The sequence below is a fragment of the Xylocopa sonorina genome, chromosome 5 (assembly GCF_050948175.1).
Source record: "Xylocopa sonorina isolate GNS202 chromosome 5, iyXylSono1_principal, whole genome shotgun sequence".
In the NCBI taxonomy this organism is placed as follows: domain Eukaryota; kingdom Metazoa; phylum Arthropoda; class Insecta; order Hymenoptera; family Apidae; genus Xylocopa; species Xylocopa sonorina.
The window spans coordinates 738,165-754,084 of NC_135197.1; positions in this window are offsets into that span (position 1 = coordinate 738,165).

Here is a 15,920-nt window from a genome sequence, read left to right on the forward strand (position 1 = left end):
AACGAGATATTGCATCTCATATCTATGTTTCATGGTAAGGTATGATATGATTTGCGAAGTGTCATGTATTCCTCGTCTGCACTTCAAATGAATGTAAGTGCGACACTTGCTTGCAAGGAAATAGCGTTTGCAGATGTCTCCGTATCGTAGCAATAGAGTTCTTATGATTCTTAAAACGCGATATCGCATCTCATTTCTATGTTTCATGGTAAGATATAATATGATATGCGAAGTGTCATGTATTCCTCGTCTACACTTCAAATGAATGTAAATGCGACACTTCCTTGCTAGGAAATAGCGTCTGAAGATGTCTAGGTATCGTAGCAATAGAGTTCTAATGCTTCTTAAAACGCGATATCGCATCTCATTTCTATGTTTCATGGTAAGATATAATATGATTTGCGAAGTGTTATGTATTCCTCGTCTACACTTCAAATGAATGTAAATGCGACACTTCCTTGCTAGGAAATAGCGTTTGCAGATGTCTACGTATCGTAGCAATAGATTTCTAATGCTTCTTAAAACGCGATATCGCATCTCATTTCTATGTTTCATGGTAAGATATAATATTCATTTGCGAAGTGTTATGCATTCCTCGTCTACGCTTCAAATCAACGTAAATGCGACACTTCCTTGCAAGGAAATAGTGTTTGCAGATGCCTACGTATCGAAGCAATAGAGTTCAAATGCTTCTTAAAACGAGATATTGCATTTCATATCTATGTTTCATGGTAAGGTATAATATGATTTGCGAAGTGCCATGTATTCCTCGTCTGCACTTCAAATGAATGTGAATGCGACACTTCCTCGCTAGGAAATGGCGTTTGCAGATGTCTACGTATCGTAGCAATAGATTTCTAATGCTTCTTAAAACGCGATATCGCACCTCATTTCTATGTTTCATGGTAAGATATAATATTCATTGCGAAGTGTTATGCATTCCTCGTCTACGCTTCAAATGAACGTAAATGCGACACTTCCTTGCAAGGAAATAGCGTTTGCAGATGCCTACGTATCGAAGCAATAGAGTTCAAATGCTTCTTAAAACGAGATATTGCATTTCATATCTATGTTTCATGATAAGATATAATATTCATTACGAAGTGTTATGCATTCCTGGTCTACGATTCAAATGAATGTAAATGCGACACTTCCTTGCAAGGAAATAGCGTTTGCAGATGTCTACGTATCGAAGCAATAGAGTTCAAATGCTTCTTAAAACGAGATATTGCATCTCATATCTATGATTCATGATAAGATATAATATTCATTACGAAGTGTTATGCATTCCTGGTCTACGATTCAAGTGAATGTAAATGCGACACTTCCTTGCAAGGAAATAGCGTTTGCAGATGTCTACGTATCGAAGCAATAGAGTTCAAATGCTTCTTAAAACGAGATATTGCATCTCATATCTATGTTTCATGATAAGATATAATATTCATTGCGAAGTGTTATGCATTTCTCGTCTACGATTCAAGTGAAAGTAAATGCGACACTTCCTTGCAGGGAAATAGAGTTTGCAGATGTCTACGTATCGTAGCAATAGAGTTCATATGATTCTTAAAACGCGATATCGCATCCCATTTCTATGTTTCATGGTAAGATATAACATGATTTGCGAAGTGTTATGTATTCCTCGTCTACACTTCAAATGAATGTGAATGCGACACTTCCTCGCTAGGAAATGGCGTTTGCAGATGTCTACGTATCGTAGCAATAGTTTTCTAATGCTTCCTAAAGCGCGATATCGCATCTCATTTCTATGTTTCATGGTAAGATATAATATGATTTGCGAAGTGTTATGTATTCCTCGTCTACACTTCAAATGAATGTAAATGCGACACTTCCTTGCTAGGAAATAGCGTCTGAAGATGTCTAGGTATCGTAGCAATAGAGCTCAAATGCTTCTTAAAACGAGATATTGCATTTCATATCTATGTTTCATGGTAAGGTATAATATGATTTGCGAAGTGTCATGTATTCCTCGTCTGCACTTCAAATGAATGTAAATGCGACACTTCCTTGCATGGAAATAGCGTTTGCAGATGTCTACGTATCGTAGCAATAGAGTTCTTATGATTCTTAAAGCGCGATATCGCATCTCATTTCTATGTTTCATGGTAAGATATAATATGATATGCGAAGTGTCATGTATTCCTCGTCTACACTCCAAATGAATGTAAATGCGACACTTCCTTGCTAGGAAATAGCGTCTGAAGATGTCTAGGTATCGTAGCAATAGATTTCTAATGCTTCTTAAAACGCGATATCGCATCTCATTTCTATGTTTCATGGTAAGATATAATATTCATTGCGAAGTGTTATGAATTCCTCGTCTACGCTTCAAATGAACGTAAATGCGACAATTCCTTGCAAGGAAATAGCGTTTGCAGATGCCTACGTATCGTAGCAATAGATTTCTAATGCTTCTTAAAACGCGATATCGCATCTCATTTCTATGTTTCATGGTAAGATATAATATTCATTGCGAAGTGTTATGCATTCCTCGTCTACGCTTCAAATGAATGTAAATGCGACACTTCCTTGCAAGGAAATAGCGTTTGCAGATGCCTACGTATCGAAGCAATAGAGTTCAAATGCTTCTTAAAACGAGATATTGCATCTCATATCTATGTTTCATGGTAAGGTATGATATGATTTGCGAAGTGTCATGTATTCCTCGTCTGCACTTCAAATGAATGTAAGTGCGACACTTGCTTGCAAGGAAATAGCGTTTGCAGATGTCTCCGTATCGTAGCAATAGAGTTCTTATGATTCTTAAAACGCGATATCGCATCTCATTTCTATGTTTCATGGTAAGATATAATATGATATGCGAAGTGTCATGTATTCCTCGTCTACACTTCAAATGAATGTAAATGCGACACTTCCTTGCTAGGAAATAGCGTCTGAAGATGTCTAGGTATCGTAGCAATAGAGTTCTAATGCTTCTTAAAACGCGATATCGCATCTCATTTCTATGTTTCATGGTAAGATATAATATGATTTGCGAAGTGTTATGTATTCCTCGTCTACACTTCAAATGAATGTAAATGCGACACTTCCTTGCTAGGAAATAGCGTTTGCAGATGTCTACGTATCGTAGCAATAGATTTCTAATGCTTCTTAAAACGCGATATCGCATCTCATTTCTATGTTTCATGGTAAGATATAATATTCATTTGCGAAGTGTTATGCATTCCTCGTCTACGCTTCAAATCAACGTAAATGCGACACTTCCTTGCAAGGAAATAGTGTTTGCAGATGCCTACGTATCGAAGCAATAGAGTTCAAATGCTTCTTAAAACGAGATATTGCATTTCATATCTATGTTTCATGGTAAGGTATAATATGATTTGCGAAGTGCCATGTATTCCTCGTCTGCACTTCAAATGAATGTAAATGCGACACTTCCTTGCATGGAAATAGCGTTTGCAGATGTCTACGTATCGTAGCAATAGAGTTCTTATGATTCTTAAAGCGCGATATCGCATCTCATTTCTATGTTTCATGGTAAGATATAATATGATATGCGAAGTGTCATGTATTCCTCGTCTACACTTCAAATGAATGTAAATGCGACACTTCCTTGCAAGGAAATAGCGTTTGCACATATCTACGTATCGAAGCAATAGTTTTCTAATGCTTCCTAAAACGCGATATCGCATCTCATTTCTGTGTTTCATGGTAAGATATAACACGATTTGCGAAGTGTTATGTATTCCTCGTCTACACTTCAAATGAATGTAAATGCGACACTTCCTTGCTAGGAAATAGCGTTTGCACATATCTACGTATCGAAGCAATAGAGTTCAAATGCTTCTTAAAACGAGATATTGCATTTCATATCTATGTTTCATGATAAGATATAATATTCATTACGAAGTGTTATGCATTCCTGGTCTACGATTCAAATGAATGTAAATGCGACACTTCCTTGCAAGGAAATAGCGTTTGCAGATGTCTACGTATCGAAGCAATAGAGTTCAAATGCTTCTTAAAACGAGATATTGCATCTCATATCTATGATTCATGATAAGATATAATATTCATTACGAAGTGTTATGCATTCCTGGTCTACGATTCAAGTGAATGTAAATGCGACACTTCCTTGCAAGGAAATAGCGTTTGCAGATGTCTACGTATCGAAGCAATAGAGTTCAAATGCTTCTTAAAACGAGATATTGCATCTCATATCTATGTTTCATGATAAGATATAATATTCATTGCGAAGTGTTATGCATTTCTCGTCTACGATTCAAGTGAAAGTAAATGCGACACTTCCTTGCAGGGAAATAGAGTTTGCAGATGTCTACGTATCGTAGCAATAGAGTTCATATGATTCTTAAAACGCGATATCGCATCCCATTTCCATGTTTCATGGTAAGATATAACACGATTTGCGAAGTGTTATGTATTCCTCGTCTACACTTCAAATGAATGTAAATGCGACACTTCCTTGCTAGGAAATAGCGTTTGCAGATGTCTACGTATCGTAGCAATAGATTTCTAATGCTTCTTAAAACGCGATGTCGCATCTCATTTCCATGTTTCATGGTAAGATATAATATTCATTGCGAAGTGTTATGCATTCCTCGTCTACACTTCAAATGAATGTAAATGCGACACTTCCTTGCTAGGAAATAGCGTCTGAAGATGTCTAGGTATCGTAGCAATAGAGCTCAAATGCTTCTTAAAACGAGATATTGCATTTCATATCTATGTTTCATGGTAAGGTATAATATGATTTGCGAAGTGTCATGTATTCCTCGTCTGCACTTCAAATGAATGTAAATGCGACACTTCCTTGCATGGAAATAGCGTTTGCAGATGTCTACGTATCGTAGCAATAGAGTTCTTATGATTCTTAAAGCGCGATATCGCATCTCATTTCTATGTTTCATGGTAAGATATAATATGATATGCGAAGTGTCATGTATTCCTCGTCTACACTCCAAATGAATGTAAATGCGACACTTCCTTGCTAGGAAATAGCGTCTGAAGATGTCTAGGTATCGTAGCAATAGATTTCTAATGCTTCTTAAAACGCGATATCGCATCTCATTTCTATGTTTCATGGTAAGATATAATATTCATTGCGAAGTGTTATGAATTCCTCGTCTACGCTTCAAATGAACGTAAATGCGACAATTCCTTGCAAGGAAATAGCGTTTGCAGATGCCTACGTATCGTAGCAATAGATTTCTAATGCTTCTTAAAACGCGATATCGCATCTCATTTCTATGTTTCATGGTAAGATATAATATTCATTGCGAAGTGTTATGCATTCCTCGTCTACGCTTCAAATGAATGTAAATGCGACACTTCCTTGCAAGGAAATAGCGTTTGCAGATGCCTACGTATCGAAGCAATAGAGTTCAAATGCTTCTTAAAACGAGATATTGCATCTCATATCTATGTTTCATGGTAAGGTATGATATGATTTGCGAAGTGTCATGTATTCCTCGTCTGCACTTCAAATGAATGTAAGTGCGACACTTGCTTGCAAGGAAATAGCGTTTGCAGATGTCTCCGTATCGTAGCAATAGAGTTCTTATGATTCTTAAAACGCGATATCGCATCTCATTTCTATGTTTCATGGTAAGATATAATATGATATGCGAAGTGTCATGTATTCCTCGTCTACACTTCAAATGAATGTAAATGCGACACTTCCTTGCTAGGAAATAGCGTCTGAAGATGTCTAGGTATCGTAGCAATAGAGTTCTAATGCTTCTTAAAACGCGATATCGCATCTCATTTCTATGTTTCATGGTAAGATATAATATGATTTGCGAAGTGTTATGTATTCCTCGTCTACACTTCAAATGAATGTAAATGCGACACTTCCTTGCTAGGAAATAGCGTTTGCAGATGTCTACGTATCGTAGCAATAGATTTCTAATGCTTCTTAAAACGCGATATCGCATCTCATTTCTATGTTTCATGGTAAGATATAATATTCATTTGCGAAGTGTTATGCATTCCTCGTCTACGCTTCAAATCAACGTAAATGCGACACTTCCTTGCAAGGAAATAGTGTTTGCAGATGCCTACGTATCGAAGCAATAGAGTTCAAATGCTTCTTAAAACGAGATATTGCATTTCATATCTATGTTTCATGGTAAGGTATAATATGATTTGCGAAGTGCCATGTATTCCTCGTCTGCACTTCAAATGAATGTAAATGCGACACTTCCTTGCATGGAAATAGCGTTTGCAGATGTCTACGTATCGTAGCAATAGAGTTCTTATGATTCTTAAAGCGCGATATCGCATCTCATTTCTATGTTTCATGGTAAGATATAATATGATATGCGAAGTGTCATGTATTCCTCGTCTACACTTCAAATGAATGTAAATGCGACACTTCCTTGCAAGGAAATAGCGTTTGCACATATCTACGTATCGAAGCAATAGTTTTCTAATGCTTCCTAAAACGCGATATCGCATCTCATTTCTGTGTTTCATGGTAAGATATAACACGATTTGCGAAGTGTTATGTATTCCTCGTCTACACTTCAAATGAATGTAAATGCGACACTTCCTTGCTAGGAAATAGCGTTTGCACATATCTACGTATCGAAGCAATAGAGTTCAAATGCTTCTTAAAACGAGATATTGCATTTCATATCTATGTTTCATGATAAGATATAATATTCATTACGAAGTGTTATGCATTCCTGGTCTACGATTCAAATGAATGTAAATGCGACACTTCCTTGCAAGGAAATAGCGTTTGCAGATGTCTACGTATCGAAGCAATAGAGTTCAAATGCTTCTTAAAACGAGATATTGCATCTCATATCTATGATTCATGATAAGATATAATATTCATTACGAAGTGTTATGCATTCCTGGTCTACGATTCAAGTGAATGTAAATGCGACACTTCCTTGCAAGGAAATAGCGTTTGCAGATGTCTACGTATCGAAGCAATAGAGTTCAAATGCTTCTTAAAACGAGATATTGCATCTCATAACTATGTTTCATGATAAGATATAATATTCATTGCGAAGTGTTATGCATTTCTCGTCTACGATTCAAGTGAAAGTAAATGCGACACTTCCTTGCAGGGAAATAGAGTTTGCAGATGTCTACGTATCGTAGCAATAGAGTTCATATGATTCTTAAAACGCGATATCGCATCCCATTTCTATGTTTCATGGTAAGATATAACACGATTTGCGAAGTGTTATGTATTCCTCGTCTACACTTCAAATGAATGTAAATGCGACACTTCCTTGCTAGGAAATAGCGTTTGCAGATGTCTACGTATCGTAGCAATAGATTTCTAATGCTTCTTAAAACGCGATGTCGCATCTCATTTCCATGTTTCATGGTAAGATATAATATTCATTGCGAAGTGTTATGCATTCCTCGTCTACACTTTAAATGAATGTGAATGCGACACTTCCTCGCTAGGAAATGGCGTTTGCAGATGTCTACGTATCGTAGCAATAGATTTCTAATGCTTCTTAAAACGCGATATCGCATCTCATTTCTATGTTTCATGGTAAGATATAATATTCATTGCGAAGTGTTATGCATTCCTCGTCTACGCTTCAAATGAATGTAAATGCGACACTTCCTTGCAAGTGTCACGTCCCGAGGTGCGGTTGCGCTCGCAACGGTGGCACAAAGTCGTAACCGTTCCCGAAAATAACGCGAATTGCGTCCGGACCGGGTTCGTTGGCGTTTCGGACTCGATAAAACGGTAACTAACACTAAACTTACCTTGCGAGGGCTTGATTCCGCTGTCTGATTTCTCTTTCCAGGTACCTGGAGCGCCTTGGATCCGCAACCGGGATGGCGGCGGCGTACGGCTGGAACGGAGGTACGTCTACGGGAATAAGCGTCCAGGCGGGTTGACTCCGGCTGGCAGGTATCGGCGTTTGGCCCTGACGATTGGCGACTCGTACGGGTCGTGCGGCGAAGGAAACCTCCTTCACAGGAACCAGGACTCGAACGTAGGAAATTGAATATTCTGGTGCATCACCCACGTATTCCCGAGCGAGACGACGAATGAACTCTCTCCTCCCCGCGCGTCGTGTACGCTTTGTCGGAGGTGCAAGGCTCATCGAGAATACTTGAACCTCGGTTGAATACGGCACGGCTAAGCGTTGGTTCGCTCTAGCTTACCGGGATCGACCTGGGCGCAAGATATTCTGTACACGGTAGAAGTGAGGATGGAGCAACTAAGCGCTGGTTCGCTCTAGTCGTCGAGCCTCAAGACTATCGTAGATGAGATATAGAATTAGAATAATCGCGAGCGTACCCGTGGAGTAGAATTAAGGAATTGTATTTGGACTCGAATAAAGATACTTTGAATCTGGTAAAAATAAACTATATTCTATGATTTCACTATACTAGATACACTTGACTAAATTCTAAGTTACTGACTAGCGATTACAATGAGAATTAGAAATAGTATAAGGTATCGAATGGACTCCGCTATGGGAGTATGGATAGAGACGAATGCATTAGAGCTAATTGCTCGTTGCGAATGAGCCTATTGCTCGGATCGGAGGTGCATCGTTCGGATGCTGGATTAGAACTCCTCGGTTCGGAGATGAGATGCGAACTCTCCAGTTCGGAGATGAGATACCAACTCTCCCGTTCGGAGGTGAGATTGGAACTGACTCTGGGATCTCGCGTCCGCGACCTCCTCGGGTCGCGCGGCGCGCGAGTCGCTGGGCCCTCGCGGTGGGGCGGACGGTCGGAGTAGGGCGGCCGCTCGGCCCTCGTGGTGGGGCGGCCGTTCGGAGTGGGGCGCGGCCCGCGTTAAGCGTGAGCCGCGAGCGTCGAGTGTGCGCGCGAGTGCACGGAACATAACCGTGCATGAGTAAAATATATACATATATTTACTTAAATCTAGGTGTGTGTTGGTGTGTATGTACATATATGAGTAGTGTGCTTATTCTAATCCCACATGTACGAGAAGTACGTATAGGGCTTCGTGATCGCTGGGGATTCGACCCAGTATGTGTCGGAGAGCTCCTCGCCCTCGTAATACGGGGTGAAGTCCTCCCCCTCGTGTGTGGAGATCGCGCGTGGGCGCGGCATGCTGCATCCCTCTTCCCTCTCGTACCTTTGTCTCCTTCTGTAGGGACGGCGAGTCGGCGGGTGGCCCGTGTGCAGGGGCTCCGGATACGGATGCTGGGGATGATGAGGTGGACGCCGGAGGGTGGCAGGCGGTACGCCTGACGTTACACCACCCCCCTTGGAAAAAGAATCTCGGCCATGCCGAGATCTCTTGTCTGTTGGGTAGATTTCGGGATGCTGGATCCTTCTCTTGGTCCTGTCGGCTGGATGCTGCGGAATCTGAGGTTTTTCGCCTGGTTGATCCTGGCGATAACGTTTGAAGTTTGGACCGTGGCTGCGGGCTTCCTTCGGATTGCAGGCACTTTCGTCGCTTTCACTTTCAGCGTTCGTTTGAATGTCACTGCTCTCACTGGCTTCATTTTCAGTTTTTTGCACTTTTCTTTCACTAGCATCCATACTCTGCATACTATGCATTCGCTTACAAATTTTGATTTTGTTCGTATGAACAATTTTATGGCGCCCTTTTACATTCAGCTTAACATTACAATTGCCCAAAATTTCGAGGATACGGTACGGTCCAGAGTATTGTGCCTGGAACTTATGTTTGTTCGGCTCTTTTAAAAGATAGACCCATTGGCCTACCTCGAAGTTTTGGACATTGAGATTTCGGTCATAATAATATTTAGAACGGCGTTTCGCATTGTCTAGATTGGCTTTAGCCAAATCCTGAGATTTCGAGATTTTCTCCTGAAGTTGGATAAGATAGTCGCTATAAGTTTCGTTATCAGAGCTGTCCTGAAAAGGAGTGGCTGACGGCGTCCTAGCTATCCTGCCGAACACTAGTTCGTGTGGGGTGTATAATGTACCCTCGTGCACACTGGTGTTGTATGAAAACATTGCATACGGTAACCAATTCACCCAATCGTTACTCGACTCTATGTAATGCTTCAGATATTCGGCCAGGACGTGGTGAGATCGTTCAACGGACCCGTTTGTTTGTGGATGGAACGCAGTGGACTTGTATTGCTTAATACGGAATTTGATTGCTATGGCTTTAATCAAGCTATTTATAAAGTTCGAACCTTGGTCCGTGAGTATGCCTTTCGGGCATCCGAACTTACAAATGAATTCTTTTATTAAAGCTTCGGCAATGTCTACTGCGGTGGTGGTTTTGAGAGGAACTGCGACTGAGTATTTAGTGAGGAGATCTTGGATCGTGAGGATACTTGTATAACCGTCGGAAGTTTCGGGAAGAGGACCCATTACGTCCATTGAAATCTTATCGAATGCCCTGCCAGGGGTGTCGGTTAAAGTGAGAGGCTGTCTGGTCTTTACCCGGACCAGTTTCTCTGTCTGCCAACTTTTACATTTGCCAATATATTCTTGTATTTGTGTTTTCATGTTTGGCCAAAAGTATTGTTGTCTGATGCGAGAATAAGTTTTATTAACCCCTTTGTGACCTCCCACAGGGGAGTCGTGGTTTTCCCTTATTATTTTCAGTCGCTCTTCGACCGAAGGGGTTTTAATGAGGCCCTGGCAGACCGTAATCTGGACAGTTGTTTCGTAGAACAGGTCCTGAAGGATTTTCTGGATTCGGGACCAGGATACGGAGTCTAGATAGGTTTGTGCGATACTAAATGTTTGTAATTGTAATTCGTTTACAACGTCGCACAAGGATCTAAATGTTTCTATTACGGTCTGGAAATTGATTGATCTGCTGGAATGTTCGACGATTGGAAGCTGGATTTGGAATTCGTTTCCGATTTTTATGACTTTGGCTTTGGTAAGGACGTGATCTTTGTTTGGAAGGAATTTTTCAGCGTTCGCTAGATCTTTGGCGCCCGTGTCATAGGGGTGCCCAGATTGCGTGACGAAGACAACTACATTGTCTCGTCGCGTTGATAATGCGTCACGGCTGAAATTAAATAGAGGTTCGCGTCGGATAAATTCATTTGGAGCAGGAGTATAGAAGTCGGTGCTGTCGCTGGCGACTTGCGGAGGTGGTGCTGTGTTGGTACGGAAGGATGTGCCTGGAGTCGGTAATTCAGGTTCTGATGTTACCGGAGTAGGAGGAGGCGCTAGTGTGGTATACTTTTTACGGGTTTCCGGAGGCACATCGAAGATGTCGTCCTCCGAGTTTTCTGAATACGAGAGCGGAAAAATTTGAGCGGGATTCCGCGACAATGCGTCCGCATTAAGGTTCGTTTTTCCACTTTTATAGACCATCTCGTAGTCAAATTCCGCTAACTTAAGCCTCCACCGTACGAGTCTACTTGACGGGTCCTTGACCGAATTCATCCACACTAACGGTCGATGGTCGGTAACGAGTTTGAATTGATTACCGTATATGTATGGACGAAAGTAATGGACGGCGTAGACAATCGCCAGACACTCCTTCTCGATCGTGGAGTAGTTTTTCTCCGCAGCGTTTAACAGTCGCGACGTGTACGCGATTGGCAAGTCGCGGCCTATTGGTCCTTGACTCAAGATAGCACCAATAGCTTCGGCGGACGCGTCGGTCGTTATCACGAATGGTTGTTTAAAGTTGGGGTACTGCAAGATAGGCGCTTCGCATAGGCAATCTCGGAGTTTGACGAATGAATTCTCATGCTCGTTACGCCATACAAAGGGCGCGTCCTTTTTTAACAAATTCGTTAGAGGCTTAGCAATATTGGAAAAATTTGCGATGAACCGCCTGTAGTATCCCGCGAGCCCGAGGAATTGTTTGATCTGTTTCGCGTTGCGCGGGCGCGGAAAATTTTTGACGGCGCTAATTTTCGCAGGGTCAGGTTTTACACCGTGCTCACTGATAATATGACCCAAATAGCTTACTTCTCTCCTCAAGAATTCGCACTTATCCGGCTGCAATACTAAATTAGCTTCTTTGAGCCGTTGAGTTAATTTATCGAATTTAAGTCGATGTTCTTGAAGAGAGCTAGCGTAGATAACAATGTCGTCCAAATAGACGAAAATTTCGTTCCCCTGGAGACCGGACAGGACATTGTCCATAAGTCGTTGGAACGTTGCTGGCGCATTTTTTAATCCGAATGGCATTCTTTTAAATTCATAATGCCCGTGAGGCGTCGAAAAAGCAGTTTTAGGAGCATCGGCGGGCTCCATTGGGATCTGGTGAAATCCGCTCGCGAGATCGAATGTACTAAAATACTTCGCACTCCCGAGCTGATCAAGTATCTCGGTAATGCAAGGGAGGGGATAGGCATCGGCGACAGATTTCTCATTGAGTGCGCGGTAGTCGATGACGACGCGCCATTGCTTGTTGCCCAAGGAGTCCGGTTTCTTTGGGACAACCCACAATGGCGAATTATATGGTGATTTTGACGGAGAGATGACACCATTTTGTAAAAATTTGTCGACTTGTCGTCGAATCTCCTCCTTATGAGCTGGTGGGAAACGGTATTGTTTCACATTGACGGGGCGGTCGTCGACGGTTGGAATCTTGTGCGTGGTTGCTGACGTATGTCCTAATTTATCCCCCTCAATGTGAAAAAGCTCCTGCGTGCTTTGAACGAGACGGACGACGTGCTCTCTTTCCTCTGCGTTGAGGTGGTCGAGACGGAGGAGACTAAGAATTCGGTCTAGGCGAGATTTCGAAGGATTGGCGGATTTCGATGTTTGTTTTAACGGCGCCTGTTGTATATTATTTTTAACCGCCTGAGCATAAGAGATCTGTTGAACATTCGCGATTTTGCAACGCGAAGGAGGAGTTTCGATTGTCGAGTATGGTGTCTGACTCGAGAAAGAAATAGAAGTTTTCCCTTTTTGGGATGAGCCGATCGGTACGGCGGATACGTTAGATTTAGTAGATTTAGAAAAAACCGGATACAGCGACGGACTATCCTCCTCGTGGAGGGGAGTCATGATTTGCGCGGGCTCAAGTACGATTTCTGGTAACGCGATTTCGACGGCGCGGTCGGATGAATTAATTATTCGAGTTACCGCTTTGCCCCGAATTACTCTGACGAGAGCGTTTCCGAAAAATATACCCGGCGCAAGATCGATACGGGGAATTATACCTTCCGCGAGGTTCGAATTAACTACGCGGACCTTGATACCGATATTTGATCTCGGCGGAATGGAGATACGGTCTCCTGACTTCGGAGAAGCTGCTTTGTCTTGCGTTCGAAGCTTCGATTTCGTTGCTGCATCGCGTTTCAGCGGAGGCGATGATTTACGCGGCGGGCGCGGCGGCGGAGGGGGAATAGATTCCGTGCGCGGCGCTTGTTTACGTTTCGGCGATAGGAGAGGCTTTATTTTCGAGTCCGGTGACGGTTCCTCGAGTGTTTCGATATCGTCTTCGAAAGGAATTCTCTTACCATTCCATTTGATTATTTTATTTGGAAAAGAGATTTCTGCGTCCATACAGAACCCGGAGCCGAGGATCCCGCTTGGTTTAAGGGGAAAATCATCCTCGACCACATTAAAAGGGACGACGCGACCGAAAATGACAAGATTCACCGTCCCTAAGGTTGCGGTTTTGCCATCGGTTACCCCTGTTATTATTACGATCTCGGACTTATCGATTCGCGCGGATGCTTTTAGAGCCGAACGTTTTATAATATTTATTTCCGCCCCAGTGTCCACCATGAAGCGAGTTGGTGAAATTAGAAGATCGGATTTTAGAATTACGTTTGGCGTGCTAGTTTTTCCGGTTATGTTTATCGCGGCGTTTCGTCGATTTCCGCGTTGGAGTTGTTCGCGGCGAGAGGACGGACTTGGTGCGCGGCCTCGCCACCTGTCTCGCGGCGGGTGCGGAGGCCATTGTCGTTTCCCGAATTTTTATTTACCGCGTTGTTGTACTGCCTTTTTCGGCACTCGCCTATTTCGTGCCCCGGGGTCTTGCAATAGCGACAAAATTTGGGCGCGTCCCTGGCTACGATTTGTCTCGGTTGTTCGTACGCGGGGCCTCGAGTAGGAGGCGGTACGTCCCTGGATCGCAAGTATTCCTGCGGTCGGTACGGCGATGGCGGTCTGAGCCGACACTCGGTCGCGTAATGTCCGATATTATTGCATTTTCGGCAAATAATTTCGGCTGGTTTTTCGCGCGATTCTGGTCGCGCGACACGCGATCTACCTAGCCGGTTGCAATCACGTTCGTGCATTTGATAGAGCTCCCGCGCTCGAGCGAACGTTTCTCGCAATGTACCGAATGAATTTACCGTCATTTGCATCCGAATTTCTGGAATGAGACCGTCTTTAAAACATTGTAATGTGAGCGCGTCTACGTCATCGAGCGATTCCGGTGTGTCTCGTCGAGCAAGCCTTTCGCAATCAATTATAGCGGTTCTAAGATCTTTTACTCGACCGATGTAATCTAGAATGTGCTCGTTCGCGCGCATAAATATATTAGCAAGTTCACCCCGATAATGATGAGCTGATTTTACGGAGCAAAAAGTGCTGCGAAGAACGTCCGTTAATTCGAGTATTGTGTAACACGGCTCGTCTTCTAGCGCGGCGTAGGCACGACCCTTGAGTTTTCCCTTAAGCAGGCGTGTGAAAGTTCGCTCGCACCCATTAGGGATAAGCTCATAAGCGCGTTTACACGCTCGGGTAAACTGAAGAATAGGAATGTTCTGACCATCGAATGTCGGCACGGCTTCGAGGGCCTGCTTAAGCGATAGCTCGTCGTGTTGCGAACTATTTGTATTGAAATCAGAGCTCGAATTATGTGCGGAAAGCGGATTTCCCCGAGGAATATCCAGCGAAACGGTATCGTCGCGCGTTAAATCAGGCGTTCTGCGAATAGATTCTAATTCACGGCGTAAAATTTCTATTTGCTGGAGCAACGCGGCATTACTCGGATCGGTCGCTTTCGTATTTTTCGCGGAAGTATTTTGTTGCGCGGTACTAGGAAGAGGCTCGGCGATAGCGTCTTGGAAATCAAGCGTTCTGCTAGTGCGTTTTTCGCGTTCAGAATCGGCCATCGCGGCGGCTCGCTGTGTCTGCTGGCGCGTTTTTGTCGGAGTCCGGGTTGCCATATCTAGTTTCGCGGTTCCTTTCGGCGGAATTTCCGGAGGAAACGCGTGGCTATCCCACCGCTGTCACCAAAAATAACTTTCGTGTCACGTCCCGAGGTGCGGTTGCGCTCGCAACGGTGGCACAAAGTCGTAACCGTTCCCGAAAATAACGCGAATTGCGTCCGGACCGGGTTCGTTGGCGTTTCGGACTCGATAAAACGGTAACTAACACTAAACTTACCTTGCGAGGGCTTGATTCCGCTGTCTGATTTCTCTTTCCAGGTACCTGGAGCGCCTTGGATCCGCAACCGGGATGGCGGCGGCGTACGGCTGGAACGGAGGTACGTCTACGGGAATAAGCGTCCAGGCGGGTTGACTCCGGCTGGCAGGTATCGGCGTTTGGCCCTGACGATTGGCGACTCGTACGGGTCGTGCGGCGAAGGAAACCTCCTTCACAGGAACCAGGACTCGAACGTAGGAAATTGAATATTCTGGTGCATCACCCACGTATTCCCGAGCGAGACGACGAATGAACTCTCTCCTCCCCGCGCGTCGTGTACGCTTTGTCGGAGGTGCAAGGCTCATCGAGAATACTTGAACCTCGGTTGAATACGGCACGGCTAAGCGTTGGTTCGCTCTAGCTTACCGGGATCGACCTGGGCGCAAGATATTCTGTACACGGTAGAAGTGAGGATGGAGCAACTAAGCGCTGGTTCGCTCTAGTCGTCGAGCCTCAAGACTATCGTAGATGAGATATAGAATTAGAATAATCGCGAGCGTACCCGTGGAGTAGAATTAAGGAATTGTATTTGGACTCGAATAAAGATACTTTGAATCTGGTAAAAATAAACTATATTCTATGATTTCACTATACTAGATACACTTGACTAAATTCTA